The sequence below is a fragment of the Coturnix japonica genome, chromosome 2 (assembly GCF_054131305.1).
Source record: "Coturnix japonica strain WE chromosome 2, WE-NBRP24, whole genome shotgun sequence".
In the NCBI taxonomy this organism is placed as follows: Eukaryota; Metazoa; Chordata; class Aves; order Galliformes; family Phasianidae; genus Coturnix; species Coturnix japonica.
This window is the reverse complement of record NC_140664.1, coordinates 64511408-64535589: the sequence shown is the minus strand read 5'-3', so window position 1 is coordinate 64535589 and position 24182 is coordinate 64511408. Positions and strand designations below refer to the sequence as shown.

The window sequence follows — 24182 nt, the reverse complement described above, 5'->3', positions numbered from 1 at the left end:
CCATGCTGGATTTTATTTAGAAAAGTGTGTACTTCTGGATGGTTTAAATAAAGGTAATTTGGTACAGAGATTTGTAAATTGGTAATAACAAATTTGTAATTTGGTATGGTAATTTCATACTGTTCACCTGAACAGTGAAGAAGCAGAAGTCAAATACTTCCTGATATGATCTATACTATTCCTCCAGATTCATGAATGTGAAATACTTAGTGAAAAATAGCTAAAGGCAAGGGTTCATAAGGCTGAGGTTGTATTCTTAGAGGGGTATTTCATTCACCAGAAACAATATACATCTTCTCATGGCAAATAGAATTTTAACAAACACTGAAAATATCTGAAGAACTAAATGCAAATTCACCACGTTTTGTCCAGTATTGAGATGCAATTTGAAATATTTATAATTGAACTAAAACAATAACATGTCCTTTTTTATTATTTTCTTTCTACTCAAATAGATTCTAGTGTCAGTGCACAGTGTTCCCAGTAGCACAAAACATTCCCAGCTCTGATGGAGATTGACATTCTTATGGATTGAACAAGGAGGAATTTGTTATAACTAAATGAGGTGAGAGTTAGATTGGATCTTCTTAGTAGGAAATTCTTTACTCAGAGGGTGGTGAGGAAGAGGTTGTAAATGCCCCATCCCTGGGTGGGGTTCAAGGGCAGTATGAGGCCCGAGGCAGATTGATCTAGTGGCTGACAACCCTGCCCACAGCAGAGGGATTGAACTAGATCTTTAAGGTCCTTTCAAGCCACTTTATGATTAGGTCATTCTATGATTCTATGTTCTTCAAATCTTTTCTCTTATGTTAAACCAAATACTACATACTGCTTTCTTCTTGAGTGGTCAATAGGAATGTGTGAAATAGCTGGATCAGTAAAGAACATGAAAAAGGATTTCAAGGAATTCAAATTCAGACTGGTGCCCTTCTTGGCTGTGCTAAAAAGAGAAAGCAGAGTCTTTAGAGGGCACTGATTTGTCATGCTTTCTTGACCTAAGTATTTTATTTGGGCTTTGCGGTACCTCAAGGGATTGGAAAAGGCAAAGAAATGAAAGGGAGAACTATTAAAACGGATTAGTTATGCTAGTGTTATCATATCATTCATGCTAACTTGCAAAATCTGTAATTTATTTTTACACATCTCTAACAGCTGATTTTTTCTTTTAGTGTTCTCCTTTAAAATAACAGAAAAAAAAACCATTTTTCTATATCTATGAAGATAAGAAGTGATGACTTGAAAGTGCAGGATGTTCAGATATCAAGATAGTTTGTAAAAGTAAGCACAATGAATAAACACTTGAATAAGCTATCTGCAGAGAGATCTTCAGTAGAATTACTGATCACTATAGAAAAGCTTGGAAAACGGTTTTCCCTGAGGAAAAGTTAAACTTGCCACAGTGACATAGAGTCATCAAGGATGAATAAAATCTCCATGATCAACAAGTCCAACTGCCCACATACCACTAATATTTCCCCACTATATCATGCCTCTAAGTACAACATGTTAATATTCCTTGAACACCTACAGGTACATCACCCGATCACCTCCCTGGGCAGCCTGGTCCAGTGCATGATCACTCTTTGAGGGTTTTTTCTAATACCCACCCACCCCCCACCACCACTACAACCTGAGGCCAATCCCTCTAGTACTACATCTAAATATTAGAAATATACAAGTATACACTTCTGAATGTTGCGAAGTTCATAAGTTACAGGTAAACCTGAAACTAATAGGTTGCAAAACAGACAATAATCTCTCTGAAAATGATCTAATCTCCAATATTTATCTCAAATCACTCCCAGATAATTATCAGATAGGAAAGCTCACTGTCTCTGTCTCTAAAGCTTCACTGATGCTTTTGTAGACTGTGTTTTGTAGACTCTGTGATTTAGAATTATTTAACAAGAGTACCATTATCCAATGTTATATTTAGCATGAGTAAATTTAAGCAAGTTGGCAAGGAATTATTCAAAATAAGTAGAAGGAGGAATCACAGCTACAGACTACTGTGACTGTAAACATAGCAGAGACCATAAAATAAATGCCAAATAAAGGTTTCTTCACAATTATAACAACTCTTGAGAGAAAGCAGTGGATCAAATTAGAGTACCTGCAGTACTCTCTGTGTGATCTTCGATTATCTTGATAACCTCTACTCTGATAACTTTTTTCTTTTCCACTGCTTCATGCAAGAGTATCTAAGCAGGCTTTCTTTGTTAAGATGATTAATTTAAGTAAATCAGAGTGTACAGTGTTGCAACTGGCTTTCTTAACCACTCGACCTATTTAAGACTCATCTATTTATAAAGAAGAGGAAACAGCAAACATGGGATGAAATGAAGAGCCAATGGCTAATATACCTCACTTGTGTGTGGTGTTGTATGAGTCTCTGTTTTTGATGTTAACATACATTCTTTTGAAGAAAGAAAAAGAAAAAACAGTATTGCAACATCTCAGCTTTAAAGCCACTGATGAGAACTAGAAGTCCATTTTACCTGATCATGTTTGCATCCATGCCTAGTTCAATCCTGTTTGGTATCTTATATGATAGTCAAAGTCAGTTAAGATCGCTAAGTGAAAACCTTAATCAAGATGGCAGAGGAATATGTTTGATCATTTTTGTTCCTCACCTTTCTGTCCGTGTAAGAAAAAAAAAAAAAAAAAAAACTCCCACAAAAAAGAACAAATCACATCTAAAAGATCTGCTGATGTATAATCCTGCCTGACAGAAAAGAAAGCACCACATTAAGGGAGTCTCATAAAATAGATGTATCTGTCCCACTTTGAATTTCCTAGCTTATTAGATAAACTGAGCTCTTAGGACACTCTTGATATCTGAAAGTGCAGGAAAAAAAAAAAAAATAATAAAATCTGAATTTAACTTTTCTTTCTACAGTTTGACTTGGTAAAAGCAGATATAACTGAAAAGCCATCTACAATGGTGTCACTGGTTGTCCCAAGGAAGATTGTTCTGTATGGCTGACCATACTCTAATGAAACTAATCACACACTATGAGATACGTGATCTTTAAAGACAAGATTTACTTTAACACTTAAAATGCAATATTACTCTTTTTTTTTTTTCCTATAAGGAAAGTAATCAACAAAAGATGAAAATGATTAGGAATAACTAGAAAGGCCAAGGACAGTGTATGATTGAAAAATTATGATATGTGCTGCTGTTACATTCAAAACCACCCAATGAGTAAAAAGGAAACATACGTCATATTTAAAGAGTAAAATATTTTTGTTAGTGTAATGGAACACTTAGCAGTCTAAATAAAATTGTAACTACAGACAGCAAATATAAAAGATAATTAGGGGTGTATTTTTATTTATTTATTTATTTACTTTAGCTTCACTTAAATGAACTATTTGAACATGGCGAAGACCAACCATCCCTGCTCATAAGCTCACCAGCTTGAGTGGGAATGGGAGCAAAGCTTCAGTCCATCTGAACAGGAGATAGATAGGACAGATAGACAGATTCTTAAGTCCTTTCCTGTTGATTGGATAGTAACATCTCCTTCAGTATGGAATCTTCATAGGGCTGCTTTAATATGTTTAGTAACATGCTCAAATAACTTGCTCTTTCTTTTTTAGTCTGCAATTTCACATCGCATGCAAACTTACTATTTATGATACATTTTACTCTTGTTAGATGCCTGAAATTTATTCCATTGGTACACTGCATAGCAACAGAAGGCAATAACAGAGCCTTCTAACAAGATAAAAGTACTGCCAAGCAATATCAGATAACAAAGAAGAAATGTTTGCTCACCCCCTTCCAACAGCCAGTGATGCTCAACAGAAACACAACCTCTATTCAAAGAAATGCTACTTCCTTGGCTGCTAACCCTTAAACAATGTTGAGGAGGGGTGGATCAAGGCTATATGCCTTCCAATCACTCAGGTGCTTGCACCTGAGCTCCCTGGCCTAGCCTCATCTTCTCACCTGGTGCCCAGCCATTGGTTCAGTCTGTGACCTGGCAATTTCTCTGTACTATAAAACTGATTTTTGCCTAGCTTCAGATGTTGCATTTCCTTCAGTGTTTATTTGTTATATATAGATGCAGGGTCCTCAGGGTTAATCTATCTTTTTTTTTTAAAAAAAAAAAAAAAAGCAAGGCATACCTTACGCCTCTGCTTTGCATCCTATGTCACCAGATTTCAATGCATCTGCTGTCATACCAGTATTTCTATACATTTCATTGTTATACTAGAGACGTTAGCTTTGGATTACATTCAAATCTTTGTGAATGAGAGAGTATTTCACCATTCCATTGTTAACAGCAAAGAAAGCATAGGTATTTAAAGAAAAGAAATAATTGTTGCTAGTTCCTGCCAAACTGCAAGAAAGTGTCCATAGTTATAGAAATAAATTAAACTAAGTTCTCAGATAATTACAGTACATTCCCTTGAGTACACAGAGTCAGAATGCCTTGATTTTTGCATGCCTTGCAGAAGTAGAAATAGCTTACTCTAATCCTCTTGCACCAATCTGTAAACAGTAATGCTGTAAGTAGAAGAAATAATCATGCATGCAAGACCATTATCTAACTTTTGTGAAAAAATCATCATAAACTGTAGTTTTTTTTCAACCAAGTTTGTGTTCTGTTTCTGAGAACAGTCTCCTCAGAGCTGCTATATATGCTGAGTATAGTCAAGATGTTGTATGATGTCATTCTTAATGCCAGAGGTTCTAAGACTTTGTTTTGGTCCCACAGCTGTCAATAAATTAACCAACTGCACAGGCTTTTCTGTATGAGAAGGGAAAAAAATATTCAGTAAAGTAGTCCTATCAACCACTTCACATTTATACTATCACAACTAGTGAAAAAGTATTTTCGGTACCTTGGTTGAATATCACTTTTATCAACTAGGAAAAGTGGCTTTTGCAGTGCATGTATTTACTACCTGTAAAAGCACATCAAATCTCATTTAAATGAGATTTTAAAAATCCCTTGACTAATCTTTAAATACACAGTCCATTTATAGAATATATAGTACTCTCGTAGAAAATTAGACAGCATTTCTTCCAGAACAATTTCTGATCTTAATCTCAATTTTGCACAGAGCAAACTCAGCAGGTTACCTTACAGGATATTTAAACCCTTTGCAGAATATACATTGTTAAAAGTGATACCCCGCCAGACACATGCTAATCCTTTCCTGCAATTCAAAAAACACTAAATTTTTATATTTCTCAGTTTAATTTTGCATAGCTTCACATGCAGCCTGAGAAAAAATCAGTGAAAAAAAAAATGCTGCAACGTCAAGTCTATAACTCAACACAGGTGGAGAACCTAGTGAAAACGTGTGTTCTAACAGATTTGAAATAATTTTTGTTCCACAGTCTTTATCCATGTTGAGAATATTAATCATAGGCCAACAAGGTTAGTATTCAGAAATTCCAGGTCACACAGTGGTGGAAAATTCCGATGAGCCATAAACCATGCTAGAATGGGGGAAGATTGAATTTTAAGAGCCAAAATGTTAGTCTGACTGCCTTTTAAGGATTTCTTACATGAATAACAAATCCATACGCTTTCACAGTTACCTTCTCACTTCTCTCCTTCATTCAAATACACACACCAGGATGAATATATATCTATAAATATTTCACCTGATGTGAGAAGATTAAGTGTTGACAAGTTCGCAAATGGGGGAATGTGACAGTGATGGGAATACTCTAAAGAGTTCAAGGAGGTGACCTGAGAATAAAAAAGTAGGCAAAAAACTCTTAAATAAAGACAGTGAAATGATTAATTTGTATACATATTATAGAAAAGGAAAATCTCAACTAACATTACTCAGCAGAGAAGCAAAAAGAGCAAGAATACTTGAAACAAGTAGATGTTTTACTGTGGTAATTCCAGTCTGATAATTCTTCCTCAGTAAATCTTGATGAAAATATATCCTAAATGGAAATTCATCACTAATATCTATTTCAGCTTACAAAATCAATTTTCTGGCATACTGTGTTGCATCTTGACTGATGTCAGGGACTGAACGATGAGATGGACTCTTTTAAACTCTTGGAGTTCTACATTGGCACCAAGCATTACAACAGATTAAACTAAAAGTATTCTGGTGTTGCATTTTCATTTGTATCATAGTGGTCATTATTTCACCTACTAAAATTCAGCATTATAGCTCAGGTAAAGACATCTTCAGTTAACCAAGATAATGCTGGTAATACCAAAGCATAACAGGAAAAAGTTCCCCCATATCTCTGAAGCACTAAAAATATCTGTTCCTTAGTGCTCTGGCATTGAATAGTAACATCTTAACCTGCTATAACTACTGACGCTGTCACCTCCAGATTACATAGCCATCCATCAGTAATATGCAAATCCATTTGGTTTGCCGTAGTACCTAGAGATGCGTTAGCATATGCAAAATGAAAAAGGTAATTGGAAGGCAGGAGTAAATTAAATTAAAATTCCTAAAAGGAATTTGAGATGTTAAGGGTAGAAAAAAAAAAATTAGATTATGCTTTTATTTCCTTCCTATGAAATATTTTCTAATGAATTGTCTTGCTAAATACTGAGAAATAACCGCAACTTCTATACATTATCACTGTGAGAAAATCCCAATAGACATTTTCTGCATATTCAATATATATTATCTGCTTAATTCAACCCCCTTTATTGCTGCAGTGTAGCATATGGAGTTCTCCATTAATAGGGAATAGCCTATACACATAGTTCTAATAAAATAAACACAAGTAATCATGAAGAAAGGCAAGTCCATAACTTGATATTTATTGCTTCAAATTTAACCTTTAGTATTAAGAAACAACAACACAAACCTGGAGAAATGAAATAGAAGCATATGCCTATCATACAAATGATGACTTCCTGACCATTTTTCTCCACAATTCATGCATACAGTTTCTTCTTTTTCTGTAAAGAGAACATGCTAGCAAACTAATCAACATTAATACTCAGTGCATTTGAAAACTTTCCAGGTAAAGTCTTCCTAAGGTGATAGGTAATCCAAAGTTTCAAAATATTTAAAACTGGTTGAAATTAGAGTAAATTGTGATTAGAGAAGGAAGTGTCAGACAATCTTAATAACAGGAGGTCATAAAAACTCAACTTGTTCAATTTGTATCAATTGTTGAAATTCATACTAGTATTTACTAGTATTTATGCAAACTACATCATGTGATTGGACTTTATATTTTAACTTAAAATCAGACAAAAATTTTTCATATATGGTGCTTAGTAACTTGAAACATTCTGCAAGCAATCTTACACATCTAGTACGGTTTTATTTGGGAATAAAATGCCCTTTCCTATAAATAAAGTCTATATATTCTGACTCATAGTTTTTATGAAACATATTCATCAAAGCTTTTGTTCAGCTGATAAGTAGAAATCCTGTTTTGACTTCTTAATTATCACCACTAAAAACCTCTGGTGAAGATAAAATAATGTGCAGTGAATATCTAGTAGTGCTCTTACTTTTCAGTTGCATTTCTGATAATTAGGCAGGTTTGATATCTTTGAAAATCTTTTCCTTATTGGTATATTTTATCTTTAAGAATGTATTTCCCATCAGCAAGTATATCTCAACATTCTTTCTAGTGCAAAACAAAAGTAGCTATAGATCTATGATGCTGGGCAACTGACTAGATAGGGTTAAATTTGATTTGTTAATAAACAAAAAGAACACTATTTCCAGACACTTGTATAAAAATACATCTCAAGCTCACAACACCTATCCTAAAAGAATATGAAGAAAAATGTTTTTTGAAGTACTTTACGTTTACAAAGTTGTGGTGTCAAATCTAGAGTATGACATAGGCCCACTTCTGTCACTGTGAATACATTTTTATAATTATATTCTTCAAGTCAGTAAGAAGAAAGTAGTCATACCCTCAGTGATACAGTGATACTCTTCTGAAGCTCAGAGTAAAGACAGAAGTATTAGAGGCAGAAAAGAAACATGAAGCATTTTGAACTGACCTATATATAAAGGGTCACGCACATAAGAAAAGAATGTATGGACTGTTAATCCAACACACACATTATCCTTCCACTCTGGAAGTAATACTTCAAAATGTAAAACTCCAGAATGTTCTAGATGCAAATACAGTATAATACACAATTAATTTTTTCAAGAAATCCACTACAAAAGTCGTATCATCATCTTGCATATGTTGTAAACTTTCATCTCCCATTTATGCCTCTGGAAAGACTTACTTAAAACATTATCAAATAACTTACCACTCCTGAATCACTTTTTCTTAAAAAATAAAATTTAAAAAAAAAAAAAAAAAAAAGGAAAAATAGTCCAGTAAGAGAACTAGTGGATTGTTGATTTTCTGGAGTAAAGAGTACTTAAAAAACCTTTAAAATTGATTTTATACAGATCTCCAATAACGCATGGAGGGGGTGCCCTCTGTGGGAAAGTACATGTCATATTCCTGTCCTGCATCAAAATTTCCACTTAGACACAGGTATATCCTGGATTTTTATACCATACCCTTTGAACTGACATTTGAATAATTAGATCACCTGCCAAAGGGGGAAGGGAGAGGTGTTGATCTGTCAGAGAGACACAAATAGGGTTCCCTTCAAGACAAAATTTTGGATTTGTATTACAATTTCTGATGGTCATGTGCAAATGTACCATAGGAACTTGGTAAGGTAATTATGCAGGGCAGGGGAGAGCCTAGTACAGGATAGAATGAGTGTGCCAGTTTTTGGAAACCTTGTCCTCCTATTGCAGTAAGAAGTACAGAACATATCTAAAAACAACGGGTTAGTAACACATATTGTATGGAAATCTATTGTAGCAACAGTGTCAGGGAAAATGAGAGCCCAAGGTGCTCAACCAATGAGTGCCAGGAGAGACATTACCTGAGGCAGAACCATGGTATATAACGGAGTGGATTTCACTGATTAAGCATGCAGTTTATCCCCTGTCAGTAGGGGGAGTGTGCCCATTACTGCAATAATGAATAAACTGTTCTTCAAGAAGATCTTTTCATGATTAGAAATTTTTGATTTTGAGCTTGTTTCTCACATCTGTTCTCATTGAACAGCTAGTTTGGATCACTGGAAAGCATTTTGTTCCATCTGTTTCCAAATCCACAACTGGACTTTCTTAGTTAGTCTATACAGATCTGTGTATCAGGATCTGTGCAGAGTGGGGTATAAATGTTCCAGTATCCTAGGATGCCCCAAAATTCTTGTAGATGTTTTGCCATAGTTGGTATTGGAAATGCCTCTATTCTATGAACAACGACACTGGGTAGGACTTTTCCCTGACCAAATGACTCCTTACAATTTGTCTGACAACCTGGGTCTTTGAACCTTATGGACCTGTGGACTGATAGCATGCTCTTTCTCTTGTAGGTAGTTTGATAGTGAACTTACCGTTTTTACAAGCATTACCAGACAAGCAGAAGTTAGTATTATATTGTCAATATAATGATATAATTAGACACAATCTGGTTTATCCCACCCCACCGAGTCACGGGCTACCAAATCATGGCCATAAGTTTGCAAATGTGCTTACCCTGGATTTAAGACCTGAAAAGTCCTATGCATGTGAATGGGATTCTCTAGCAATGAGAATATAAAAGAATGCTTTAATTAAGTGTAGAACATAATAGCAGGTTTTAAACTCCCCATACAATGAGTCCTGAAAGGTGGCGATATTGGCCGCTTGAATTTGGGCGACCCTGGTTTCTGGGCCAGCCACACAGGGGAGTTACAGGGGCAGTGTGTTGTTCTTATTACACCTATTTTTTCCAAATCTTACATAGTTCCAGTGATTTTCTCCTGATCTCTTGGGAGTCTATACTGCTTCGTATCAGTGATAGGGTGTGGCTGGAGTGCCTGAATAGGCTCATCCTTCACATAGCATGCATCAGTGCACCCAGGAATGCCATGCTGGCAGAAGGATTAAAAAAGGACCAACAACCAAGTGGGTAGGTGTATGACACCAGATGCCTCACACTGTGATGCCTGCCAGCTGAAGGACTCTTCTGGTACTACTACCTGAGACCTGATTCTTCCTCTTGGACTTGCTCTGTTGCTTTACCTGCTTGCTGCCTCAGGCTGGGGCCACTCTGCTGCTGCTCTCCCCCTGTGCTTTTGCCTTGGACCATTGGAATAGTGTGCAAAGGGATGCTTCTGGATCTTGGTGGTGACTGTTCTGATTTTACATAATACTTGCTTCTTTCCTGCCTTTTGTATTGCCTGTCTTCCCTAATTTGTCATAATCGCAGACCTCCCCTTCCCCATCTCCCTGCTGGATTAAGATTTGTAATAAATAATAATACCTTATGCATACTCATTCACTGAAACTGACCCACATACTTCATGTTGAGGAGAAAAGTGTTTTCAAAGATCTGCTAGTCTCCTAGGATCTTTCAAGTAAAAATTTCCCCAAAATATTAGTCACAGTTCTTCAGAGGAAGTAACGTATTTTTGAGTCATTGCTGGTAGAGATTCCAGGGACTCAGCTTGTTATTGGAGTTATTTCAGTGGGAGTAGTCCACTAAAATAAAATAATGTATAAAGAAAATATTGTAACATTGTATGAATGTATTGTAATATTGCATGGAAAAGACCATAAACTTTCCACTCCTTCTCAAAAACAAAATGATTCTGGGGCTAACATTTTCATAGCTGGAGAACTTATGCATTTGGGTGGATGCTTGTAAAGCTCTCATGGGAGATTCTCCTGTCACAAGTTTCATTTCAGTAACTTCTTGAATCCAAACTCAGGCAATTCAACATGAGTAGGTAAAAAATAAAACAACACACACAACACACACACAAAAAGACAACGAACCACAAAAATATGTCCACTGCTACCAGCACACCATTTGCACACTTTTTCATTTTAATCACACTGCCAGCCAGAACTGTGAACAATGAAGACACCAGCATCTACTGCAAGAGGAATAAATCCTCTTAAAGTTGCATATGTCTCTTTAATCTAAGTACTCTGTAGAGATGACTTTTTTCTAGCATTCATCCCACATGAATCGGCTGTAACTCTGTAAATGACCTCATTTGGCATCTGTCAGAAACTAAAAGCAATAGCATTCAGCTGTTCACTTTAGTAAAACATGCAATTGCATAGATAAAATATAAAACTATAAATCATAGAATTAGAGAATTGCTCAGGTTGGAAAAGACCATAAAGATCATCAAGTCCAACCACAGCCTAACTATATTACCCTAACTCTAACAACCCTCCACTAAATCATGTCCCTGAGCACTACATCCAAATGGTTTTTAAGCACATCCAGGGATGGTGACTCAACCACCTTCCTAGGGAGCCTATTCCAGTGCTTAACCACCCTTTCTGTGAAGAAGTGTTTCTTGATATCCAAACTAAACTTACACTAGCACAACCTGAGGCCATTTTCCCTCGTCACCTGTCACCAGTGAGAAGAGACCAACCCTGCTCTCACTGTAAGCACATTTCAGGTATTGGAAGAGAGCAGTAAGGTCTCCCCTCAGCCTCCTCTTCCCCAGACTAAACTGCTCCAGTTTCTTGCCCACTTCTCACAGGGCATATTCTCCAAGCCCTTCACAAGCCTTGTTGCCCTTCTTTGGACCTCCTCCAGCATCTCAATGTCTTTTCTGTACAAAGATGCCCAAAACTGAACACAGAACTCAAGGTGAGACCTCACCAGTGATGAGTACAGGGGCAGGATGACTTCCCTAGTCCTGCTCAACACACCATTCCTGAGGCAAGCCACGATGCCATTGACCTCCTTGGCTACCTCAGCACACTGCTGGCTTATATTCATCCAGCTGTCCATCACTACACCAAGGTCCCTTTCTGTCAGGCAGCTTTCCAGCTGCTCGTCCCCAACCCTGTAGGGTTTCCTGGGGTTGTTGTGACCAAAATGCAGGACTGGACACTTGGCCCTATTGAAACTCATATGGTTTGCCTTGGCCCATTGATCCAGTCTATCCAGATCTCTCTCTAGTGCCTTTCTTGCCTCTATCAGACCAACACTCCCTCCCAATTTGGTGCTGTCTGCAAACTTACTGAGGGTGCCCTCAATCCCCACATCATGATTGTTAATAAATATGTCTTCTGTGACTTGGTGATGTCTCAGTAGAGAGAATTTAAATTCCATCTCTTTTCTTTCTAGGTTCTTAATGCCTTCTGAACAAACTTAATTCAATTCCAATTCTTTTCCAAAAGACTTTCTTCTGTGATTTTACTTTTGTACTCAGACACTGTTGTGGAGTGTGGGATTCCTTTCTATCTGAAACCGGAAAACTTTTCTGGGAGTGAAAGAACAACTTCAATGTCATTTATCATCACCCAGGAAAAAAAAAAATAAAATAAAAAAATTAAAAAAAAATTAAAAAAAAAATTAAAAAAAAATGTTCAGCAAGCTGTTGACCATGAATTAGAAAGGATTTTATTCTTAAAATTTGTAGTTCCTCTAACTTGTCTTGATTACTACCAAAAATGATATTGATGTTTCATCTGCAACATGGAGTGCTGCTCAAGAAAAAACTTATCAGGACCCAGGACTCTTGCTCTCCTAATCTTGCTCTACATCCTAGAAGGAGTATCCATACTTTAAGTATGCAGTTATATATATATATATTATATACATAATATATATATTATACACTGCAAATAAAGTCAGAAGAATACAACATCATAATTTACCTTTTGAAGCATTAGAAGAAAATACTGGAATAGGAGAAAGGAAAAGATCAGGGGGAACACAGAGAAGGGTAAAAATTCTGTACCGGGATAAGGAAAGATAATAGACATTATATTATTAAGTCCATGCTCTTCTCTAGTAAATTTGTTTTTAGCAAAAGAATTAGACAATTCCTTTCATATCCAGACAGATCCATAAAAGGAACCTATATTTCAGAAACTATTAGGAAAACAAGGATGTTTAACAGAAAAGGTGGTATTGGAGAAAAACAGTAAAGGATGGCATGCTGGGAATTTATGTAATGAAAGCCTTTAGGGAAGAAGATAGCAGGGAAGACTATTAGCAGAAAAAAATATAAAGTTCAAAAATTGGTCAAGATGAAAGTGGAGAGAACAAACTAGAAATATAGAATTCCAGTTTTATAAGACAAAGAGCAAAATGAATAAGAACGTTAAAATACTAAATGAAAAAGTCCAATATGGCAAACTTATAAAGTGTGCACCAGAAACAAAAACTAGATTAGGAGACTATAAGTAGAACAAAGATAGTTCTATCATAGATAGATAGTTCATCATTTTTGATGCTGAAAAATAATTGGCAAGAAGAGCAACAAAGTCTAACATTAATAAAAAGCTAGAGCTCACTATGTGCAAAAACCAGTCAGAAATTTCTACATCCCTTGCCCATAGATCTCCCCTTGAAACCACTGAGAAACTATGCCATTTTATTTCAAGCCTAAATGGATAATTAAATTATCTGTTGATAATCAGCTTTTTCAAGTGATGCAAAGAGCATGACCATCTGCAGGTACTCCCACTCAGAATTTCTCCAACCCAATCTGGTACCTGAGGATCCGGGGTCCCTGCTCCAATTGGGGGCTGTGGGCATGACTTTCCCCATTGCAGTGTCTATTATCTGCAAAGCTTGGCACACGGACAGTTATGTGACACTCATAAAACAGAAACACATACCTACTTGTCCTCTCCTCCTCCTCAGCTGCCAAGACAGCAGGTGAATAACACAGAAACATGAACAGCACTCTCCAGGTTTATAAGCACAAACATTCATGGGTCACTCTGTCTGCCTAGCACACTTGCTTGATTCCTGGGCCCCCCTACCCATGTCACAGACCTGCCACAAATAGATTTTTTTACACAACTTTCAAGAAAATTAGAATTTATTTAGTACTTCTATGACAAAGCACACAGTTAGGTCTTATGATTTTTAGTAATGCTTAATCATTAGAAGATTGGACACAATGATTCAACAGAATTTACTTCAATCAGATAAAAATGACTTAATGATTCCAGAATGACAAAAGTCCACTTGAATACTGCAGAATATTACAAGGGAAGTTTCTGAATTCAGTAGCATGAATGAGGACACACTCTGCTGTGGTGAGATACTCCCACCTTCCCTTTTGTCAGCTCTCAGGGAATGGATTAGAATCTCTCTTCAGTCAACCCTGGTTAGCAGTGTATCTTCAGAAGTCTACTCTGACAAGGATTGCAGCCCAGGAGAAAAACAAGGATCACAGCTTGCTGCGGTCCCTGAGTGTTCTAAGTGCTCTTTGCTTAAGACCATTACTTATAAACAGCAAGATTATTGCCCTTAGTCAGAGAACTCTCCCTTCTGTCCAAAATTCAGCTGAGATTATTTTGGAACTATTTCCCAATTGTACTTTTGAGAATGCTCCTCAGGGACACAAAGCTATGGCTCTGTCAGCACTCCACTGTGTTCCCCCTCAGTGACATGCTGCTGGGACTCAGCACCACTAGACTTCCCTTCAGAGATGCACAGCCTCCTAAGAACAACCTGCCTTGTTTTTTGGAGCTGCACAGACATAGGTACCTCACAGCAATACCCAGCCATGACAGCCTCAAAAAAACCCTGCCATGTTTCACCTCAGCAACACACAGACATGATCATCACAAAGAGCCATGGCCAACTGTGAATGCGCTGCAGTGTGTCTCCCCTCAGCAGCATTCTGCAGTGCCTACTTCAGCGTGCCACACTGTGTATTCCTAAGAGATACACAGCCATGTCCACTTCAGATTAACTTGATGTGACACCCAGACACACTTTAGTGTGGCTAACTCAGACTAGTTCATCATACTCCCTCTCAGCATGCTGTGGTTTAATCTGGCAGGTGGCTAAGTACCATACAGTTATTCACTCTCTGCTCCACTTTCCAATGGGACAGGGAATTGAATTAAAAATACAATAGAACTTGTGGAAGAGATAAACTGTTTACTAAGATAGAGAAAAGGAAAGGAAAACATTTACAATCATAAATATTTATAAATGTAAATAACAAATGATCACCACCCTCAACCAATGCCCATCTAGAAAGCACCTGAAATATAAGAGAGTGGGATAAATTCCCAGTGCCTTAAAAACTTCTTGCACTTGTTGTCATATGATATGGAATACCCCCTTGGCAGTTCAGGTAAACTGTCTCTAATTCCCTCCCAGCTCCTTGGGCCCTACTCTGTAAATGACCATGGCTTAGCAAAAAGCTGTAAACATTGATGCATTTTGAAAATTGTTTTTTCTTCTAGAACCAATACCAAAACTGCATAATACTAAAAATTCTGAAGAAAATTATTCCTTCTCAGCTATAAATAAGACGCAGTGCCAAATCAGCCCATAAACCGTTGACACATTGATAATGACATGCATAAATATAAAACCTCAGGAAGTTGTTTTCCAGGGACACATGGTTGAGTTTGTAGCAGATTAAAAAATCTGATGTTTGTCTGTGACAGCAGTAAGCCCTGTAGCCAGATCTAACGGGCAGTGATGATTCCAGTATTGCATGTAACGCACTGTTGAGAGGATTACCCTGGTGTTCTACTTTAAAGGTAGAGCAGTTCAATTAGTTATGACTATAGGGATGCGGATGGTAACAGTGATAATGGATACAGTAATCCTCAGACATGTCTCTTATGCAACAGTGCACCATGCTGGGCGTGGACAGACAGTGAATAAGTAGCAGGAGGTACTGGGTACCAGTATGGGAGAGGTAAGGTGCTACTGGGTCTGGTTGGAAATGGCTCTTGCTGGCTTCAGAGCTGATATGAGCAGCCCACTGCCTGACAAGCTTCCACTATTCAGAGGAGTCCACAGAAACTTGGTACAGATTTTCATTCAGTGAAAATAGGCATTTTACATTTGTTGCTAATTCAGAGCAACTGCACCAGTAACTCATTTCTTCACATCTGAGGAACAAATGGATATTTTGAGATAAGGATGAGATCATAAACCAGTAATAATCACTGTTCAAATGCACTCAGAATAAATGAGATTTGTATAAATAATTGCATAGTGATAACACACTAGAGAAGTGAGAAGTAAAAGAAAACGTAAAACAGCATTCCCCACTGTCTTCTACCTCCTCCTCCAGAGGGGGAATAAATGCTTGAAGGCTAAGAAGAAGCTTCTGAAATCCAACTTTCAGTTGAAAAAGAAAAAAAAAAAAGAACAAAGAGCTGTAGGAAGAGAAACAAACTGAACAAGCAAAGTGCCGCACCAAAGAAATCAAAAGCTAAGAGAGAAGTGGATGTACCAAAGGTCCAGGTACATTGTGTACCTCAAGCAGCACAAAGAAATAGGGAAAGGATTCTCTCCCATATACTTAATCATAGCAGTATTTTCCTCTCTAAAATCAGTTCTCCCAGATGTAAAGTCAATATCCCTCATTGCTCAACTCCAGCCAGCAGCAGGTCCTTTTCTGAGCCGTCTTGACAGAGCTCATTCTGATCTGATATGGAGAATCAGTAGAGCTCTACTCACAGAAGCCTCCACAGCATTCCCCTACCACCAAAGCCCTGCCATGTAAAACTAATTGACAAAAGGAAGCAGAAGATAAGACACAAGAACTGGAGATGCCAATGGCCCAAATACTTAGCATCTCTTACAGAAACTTAAATAATTTAAATTTACATTCTGGAAGGCTTAAGTTTTCTTTGCTAAGGGATGCTTAACTAACCACCAACAGCCCCAAAGTCAGCAGGGACCTGGATTCTCCACCCATGATGAGTTATGTGGGTTCTACAATGAGTGAAAGTCATATTATTTCTTACATAAACTTGATCTAAAGATCAGTGGTTCAGGTTCTTCCCATGGTACAGAAAGCTTCTGTCTACTTCCAAAACACCGATATATCAATCACTGATTGATATTCTGATCACTGAAGATCAGACCTCTACCATTTCCTGTTCACTCTGTCTATAAATACCAAATTCATAGAACACTTATATAAAAGTGACCAATATGTACATAAGATAAAAATAAATCTATATAATAAATACAAAATTCATATAAATTAAGTATACAACATATATAAGCTGCAAATGAAATTAACATAGAAGTTATACAGAGTAAATGAAAAGCCAGAGAATATCTAAGGAAAGACTCACCAACACTAAGGCCTGCGGTTGAGATGGATACTCACCAGTGTTGAAATTCACCACAAAAACTCCACACAGGTGCAATCTCCAGGAAGAGATGCTACCTTAGTGGTGGTCAGCCCTTAAGTGGGATCCAGGAGAGGTGGAGTCAAGCTCCACCCCTTTCTGGGAGCACAGCTGAATTACCTTCACCTGTGCTCCCACAGCTGATTTGTACTTGCCTGAGAAAGAGAAAATGAAGTTCTTTAAGTCAGATTTTACATACAATCCTCAGTTTGAATATGCAAACCCTGCTTTGCCAAACGTTTTAGCTAAGCATAGCCAAGCATCTGACAGATTTCTTAAGCAGGTACGGTTGCTTTTTGTTCCTTCCCTTCCCTTCCCTTCCCTTCCCTCCTTCCCTCCTTCCCTCCTTCCCTCCTTCCCTCCTTCCCTCCTTCCCTCCTTCCCTCCCTTCCTCCCTTCCTCCCTTCCTCCCTTCCTCCCTTCCTCCCTTCCTCCCTTCCCTCCTTCCCTCCCTTCCTCCCTTCCTCCCTTCCTCCCTTCCTCCCTCCCTCCCTCCCTCCCTCTCTTTTCTTTTCTTTTCTTTTCTTTTCTTTTCTTTTCTTTTCTTTTCTTTTCTTTTCTTTTCTTTCTTTCTAATACATAAAGGTGTTTTCCTTTGTAGCAGATTAAGGGTGCTCGTCTTTGCATTTCTCCTGTATTGTTTGAAACGTGCATCAGTGATGAGTATGTACCATAATTTGGCTGAAAAATGAAAGCCCGCCTAATATTTAAAAGATGTAATGGGCAGAAGGTGCTATTTCTCATCAATTATGTTCCATGTAAACCCAGTTAAGGCAAAAAAGCCTTTTTAGTCAATGAAGCAGAGTGTAGGCCAGAAGTAATACCAAGCATAAAGAGGCTTTAATAAACAAGGTGGGGAAAAGCAGTGTAGAAACTCGGCCACTTCTCTTGGGTGACACAATGACTGGGAGGAGATGGCTGTTCGTTGACGGAGAGCGGAGAGAGGCGGAGATTGATTGACAGGAGCGCTATCCAATCCGGCAGCGCCCTGCGCCGCTCTCCCGCCCCCTGGCGGTTATGCGTTTGTCCGTCCCAGAAGGAACGATGTCTAAAATTCATCTAACTTCCAGCGTACTTGCGTTCCTTTATACCCGTTTGCTCATTATAACTCATTACTTAGTGTGAATGCCCTTCTCCCTCAGTGTTGTGCTTCTGGCATCTGGGATTTTGTAGGTTTGGCTTCCTTACAACACTAAAATAATCACAAATGTAAGATAATGAAGACAAAATTGTGGTCTCTGATCCCACTCAGACACTCACACAATAACAGAATTGCAGAATGGCTGAAGTGGGAAAAGACCTCTGGGTCCATCGTGTCCAGCTCATGCTCCATGAGGGCCACCCCAAGCAGGGTGCTGAGGCCCATGTCCAGGCAATTTTCTACATGGATGGAGTGACTTCAGGTGTTGGGCACTTGGTGTCTGCACTGGCTTTTGAACAGTAATTTGGACCCAGAGCATCTGCTGGAGTAGGGGTTTGTTTTTTTTTTGTGAGACAGCGGGACTCCTTAAAATGGTTGAAATACTTTGAAATTTGAGTTCAGCGCCTTTTGCCAAAATACAGTGAGTTTGAGATGGAGATGTGTAACAGCCCAGGGAGTCAACGCTCCTCCCAGTTTAGCATCATGTGAGCACGCTGTTATTTAACAGAACCTTCATGTCTTTATTGGAGCCATGGATGAAATGTTACTGGTTCAGAACAGAGGCCTGTGGAATCCAACGAGCGGCACCAGGGCAACGCTGGGGCCACAGCCACCCCCCACCCAACGGATATGTTTGGTTGTCATGGGACATTTGTGGGGTCACTGTGCCACAGCTTTGTGATCTCACGAGCCACCGCCCTCCTGGACCCCTATAAATACGGGGACCCAGAGCCCAGAACCTGTGTCCGTCTTCGACCTGCGCCTTGACTGCCAGAGTCCTGACAGAAGGAGCGACTTTCGAATCCCCGTCTCACCTGTGGCGAGCTGTGGAGGAGGACGATGGATCCTCCTCCAGTGAAGAGGCGTCGCCTCGAGGAGAGCAGCAGCGAGCCGGAGCCCATGGAGATTGACTCCAATGATGCCGACGTCGACGTGGAGCCGATGGAGGTGGACCTGCCTCCTGAGGAAGAACCGATGGAGGTGGATCCATCTCCATCACGGCTGGGGATCCACTACAAGATCATGATCGCCCGTCGACGTCGCCGCATCCAGGAACGGCGCTCCAGGGGCTCTCGCTTTCCATCTGGGCGTTGAGGAGCCATCATCCGCCCGAGAGCCCCCGCTGCTGCTCCCTGCCCCCCTTCCCTTCCTGCTCCGAGACCCCTCCCCTCTTCTTTCCCTAACTCTGAGGAGAAGGGAAGGACCGGCACCGGCACCGGCGTCCCGAGCCGCTGCGCCAGGACAACGGGAGGAGTGCGGCGAGCGGCCGCGAGCGACCTCCGTGCGGCCTCAGAGCGAGCCCCGAGCAAGAGGGCAGGGCCGGGACCGGCGGGCTCTGAGGAGCCGCTGCCAAGAGCAGGAGGACGGAGAAAGGCCCCGCGCTCCCCGCGGCCTCCAGGCGGTGCCACAGAAGCGACAGAAGCAGCTGTTGCCCGGGGGAAGCGGAAGATGCATCGGACGCCAAGAGGGAAGGGCTGTGCCACGTGCTCCGTCAGGACTGCAGAGAGGCGCGACGAGGAACCAGGCGAAGACGACAAGCAAAGAAAACGGAACAATAAAATGTCAAAGTAAAGCCAGAAAGCGCCTCGTGTCGTTTTCGGTACTTGTCGGTCTGCCCCGGGCGTCCCGTGTCCCCTCCCATTGGAACGGCTGTGCCCCGCGGGGTGAGGCGCAGCCCGGGCCTCAGGGCTGGGGAGGGGGCCGGGCACACGGCAGGGCCGGGCAGGCTGCGGGCACGGCGTTTGCTCGGCCCGTGCCGGGCACGGAGCTCCTCGTGCTGAGCGGCGCGGTGCGGCCTGGGCGGTGTCCAGCAGCGTCAGGCGCTGCCTGCGGCGTGGGGAGCGCGGGGGGCGGCGCGGTCCGGCCGTGGGCTGCTTTCCTGCTCCGGCCAGACGCTCTCGTGTCGTTTCACTGGCTTCAGCCCTCCGAGCTGAGCTGTCGAATGATCATGCATAGATCAGCAGGCATCCTTCGGGCTTTTGAGCAACGCGAGGTACCGGAATGGAAGACATTCCATCTGAACGTGGGAAAAACCACCTTTCCTTTTCTGGGAGGGTGGCAGAGCCTCTGCTGGAGCAGGATGGTCAGAGAGGCTGTGGAGTGCTTTTCCCTGAAGATATTCAGACCCTCCCAGACTCCTTCAGAAAACAGGCTTCAGTGACAAAATTGTGTGCTATTGCAGGGAAGACTTGCTCCTGACTCACTTGTTCCCCCACCTGCCATACTGTATGGGCAGCATTACTTTTGCAGATAGTTCCAAGAAGTGCCTTGGTCCAGCAGGTGTTCTTTGATGCCTTTATGACATGCACCACTTCATGGACGTGGATAAAGGCCAAGCTGCTCTGGGGACTTTCATGCCTCCCTATGTATTACACAGAGCGGAGATAACTTGGCTTTGCTTGGAGTTAAACAATGCATGAAGTGCTGCGTTTTGCTTCTCTAATGACCTCCATGAGCAGAATTGCTTCCACAGTGGGCAGTTTCTGTTCAGAGCATCCCCAGCCTTGCTTTCACAATGCTCGGTGACTTGAAGAATCAAACTCCATTACCCATGTAAGGTTACGTAGCAGGTATGTTTATTACGGCATTGGGAAGCACTGGGGATATTTCCACCATAATGGCTTCAAAGGTCACATGATTCAGAATCCATTATATTTCCACAGTTAGTACATATTCATCAATTACACATGAGACAATTAACAGATACACGCCTATCTCAGGCAGTCATTTATGAGCTCTCCAGCCTTCTATTCTACAGTCTCTTCTACCATCTAGCATCCTTCTAGCATCATGATAGTCCAACTGATGGTTTTCTACTTCATCTAGTGATCTTTGCTTGACCTCTACGTGAACTTTCTTTATTGACACATGCTCAGTAGAATTACCAACATTATAACATGTACTTTCTCAGCACTCAGCCATTATTTCTGGACGTTTGCTCATCCTTGCATAGAGATAAGTTTGTTGGCCTGTCTTATAATGATCTATACTGGGGTGCAGAAGATAAGAATAGAGGGGAGTATCTTGACTCCTGCCTGTTGCATCCCAACCTAATCCCAAAGTGAGACAATTTGGCCTTGTGTGATCTGATCTGACTGGGCAGAGAAGTGCCATCCCCGCTTTGCATACGGAAAACTGAAGGTTAGCCTTGGTCTGAGGGCTTCTCCTGTTGGGCATCATTTGGCACTGGTAGGACTGATGCCTCTGGTAACAAGGCACCAGCAAATACAGCTGGGAGATACTCCTTTCCTCTTTGATGTAGCTTTCTACTTTATCTGTGTTATTGCAGAGGTTTCCCTCTGCCCCGTGGGGACCAGAAATACGCAGAAATATACTGACCAGGTGCAGCTTGTTGTTAGTGTGTGTCACAGCTGGAGAGCTGTGTTCACTGCTCATTGTAGGACACTGCTGAGCCCATGCTAAGAGGCCTGGGAAGCTGTACACGAGGTATCTATACCTGCCCTTGTCTTTTAAACGTGCATTTGTAAGCCCAGAAAGCTGTTCAGAGCCTCAAGTTTTAAAACAGAGGTAGAATTGTGTAACAGAGTGCATCACTTGTTTAGGAAACTTCGTGTCTCTTTAAAATCATGAATGATGACTGTAAATTCACAGGCTAAAAGGTCAGATTCCCAACATTAAACAGACATTAGAGATTTTAAGACATGCATAGAAGAAAAAGGTAAACTCTTTTGAATATCTAAGGACTATGAGATAAGCTAACAGCCTTTTCACCCTAACAGAACATGTGGCAAGAAACGTTTTAACAAGCACCCTTAAAGTGCCTTTGTAAATAACAGAACTGTTTTAAAGGTATGCTGTGCTTTTTGAAAGCTAGTTTCAAACCAGTAATGTCTGTCACACTTTTAACAGCACACAGATTTAAATTAAGCTTGGACTTTAGCCTTTATAGAGATTACCACATTGCTTTTAAATACTTCAAAGGATGCTTTAGTCTTGGCACTTGTATGCTGAAGTGAAAATACATACAGTTCTGCCCAAGCTGATATGGTAGCAACAGCAAAAAAGCAGAAAAGAGAGATATTCTGTGCTGTAGTAACATGTCGACACTAGAGGGTGTTACTTAGAATTTTAGGATAAGTTTTGCTTTGGAAATCTGTTTATCTCTGTTTGGGGAAGGAAGGAAAAACGTATCTGAATAAATAGCAGCAGATGCAATGGGGAGAAATTCTACTGAAATTTGAAGAAATACTATGAAAATGTAATGGTGATAATGTTTTCCCTAGAGCCACTCACAATGGACACTTGTAATATAATCATCTCTGCTTCAGTAGAAACTACAAATATAGTTACCATATAAAACTGGCTGTGTTAAAGAGGATTAAAAATACGTGATATTTTCCACTGCTTGTACTTCAAATCAATTTTGACAGAGAAAACATTAACTGAAGGAATATGAAAATGAGTTCATTGCTCCTTCTGTGTGAGAGGGACAGGGAAAGCATCTGCAGAGCAAAGCCTGGAAGCAGTACCAGGTATGTACTTGGTATCTGGAAAAGAAAGTGGGCTTACACCCTGGGATCTGCCCTCACTGAGCCCAGTACTTTTCCTTGCAAACAAGACTCCCAGAAGACCACCTTCCAGGACAGACAAAGACTCTCCTTCTCTATTGATCTGTCCTAGATGAGAGGGTGTACAGCTCCCATGAGGTGAAATGTTAGGTTCAAGGGGTCTCCTCTTGTCCACAGCATTGGCTTCAGCTCCCGGACTCTGCTGACCTCCATTCAGCCAAGCATGACAGAGTCTCATCTATTGCTGCAAAAATCGTGTCTTTCAAAAACGCTGCCCATTTTCAGGCTATCTTTATGTTACCGAGCCACCTTGGCATAAAGCAGGAACAAATTTGGCGGATAAATTAACGTGATTAACATAGCCACGTCACGCTGTGTTCTGCTGGGTGTCTTAAAATAGCAGTCCCATTGAACAGGAGCATTTGTATGTGTAACAGCTCCCTACAATCATGTGTTGCCATTGCCACGTACTAGAAAAGAAAGATGCAGCTGCAGTCATCTGGCAACGTCAGATGTTTCAGTAAGAGTTTCTAGAAAGAGTACAAGCGGGAGGGTGGTCAGCTGGGATCACCTGGTTGGTGAAATTGCCTGGGCAGAAGACAGTAAATAAGCTGCCTTTCGAGTCAGAACAGTTAGAGGTACATTAAACATATGTATATATGGAATTCTTTTTGTATTGCAATACTTAATGTTTCTGTTGACTGAGCTTTCCGTGTGATGCTGTTAATCACCAAAGGTGACAAAGCTTGCTGGGAGCCAAGGAAGAATACAAGGGCAGCTGGCCTTTTAGCTTCCCTCCTCTGTGCCTTCTGCAGTTGCTTTTATCATCCTCCTGCTAAAGCTAGCGTGACCTAATGAAACCTTCAAGCCATCCAGCAAAGCAAAAAGGTTAGAAAAGTAAAAATAAGAATTAAAAAAGCTGGAGGCAGCAGATTGAGGGGTAAGCGACTGCCCAAGCACTCAGTGAAAAAGGGCTTGCCAGCATCAGGGTGAAGGGGACGGGACATAGAAAACATGGAAGGGCAAGCCCTGGAGGGAGCAAGGAGAGGAGTGTCAGCGTGTAACTCACAACCCAGGGTTAACACTTCCATTGCTGTGACTTCCAAGCATAAGCATCATTTCTATGAGAATGGAGAGTCCAAGCAGCAAAAAGAACTGCGGAGTTACGATAAGGTGGTACACTGCTTCATACTGCAGCAGCCATCCACTGTTTCTTTATCTGCTATATGGATTATTTCCACTGCTTGAATCAGTTCACAAACGGTTTTGTTTTTCCCTGCAATTCTTGTCGCTGATTAGTGACAGCTTATCTAGCTATATTTAAAACTGTTCAGCTCCTGCAGTCTGAAAGCTGGTGGCAA

The 24182-nt window shown here is 40.4% G+C and overlaps 1 long non-coding RNA gene across 1 annotated transcript; it reads right to left on the bottom strand.

Annotated features, from left to right (window-relative positions):
• Positions 1-14903: 14903 nt before the first annotated feature.
• Positions 14904-17436, bottom strand: LOC116652916 (uncharacterized). Its single transcript, XR_004306147.2, has 2 exons — positions 17095-17436; positions 14904-15894 (listed from the first exon to the last, which is right to left on the bottom strand). It is a non-coding gene; the product is annotated as an uncharacterized LOC116652916 (long non-coding RNA).
• Positions 17437-24182: the final 6746 nt, after the last annotated feature.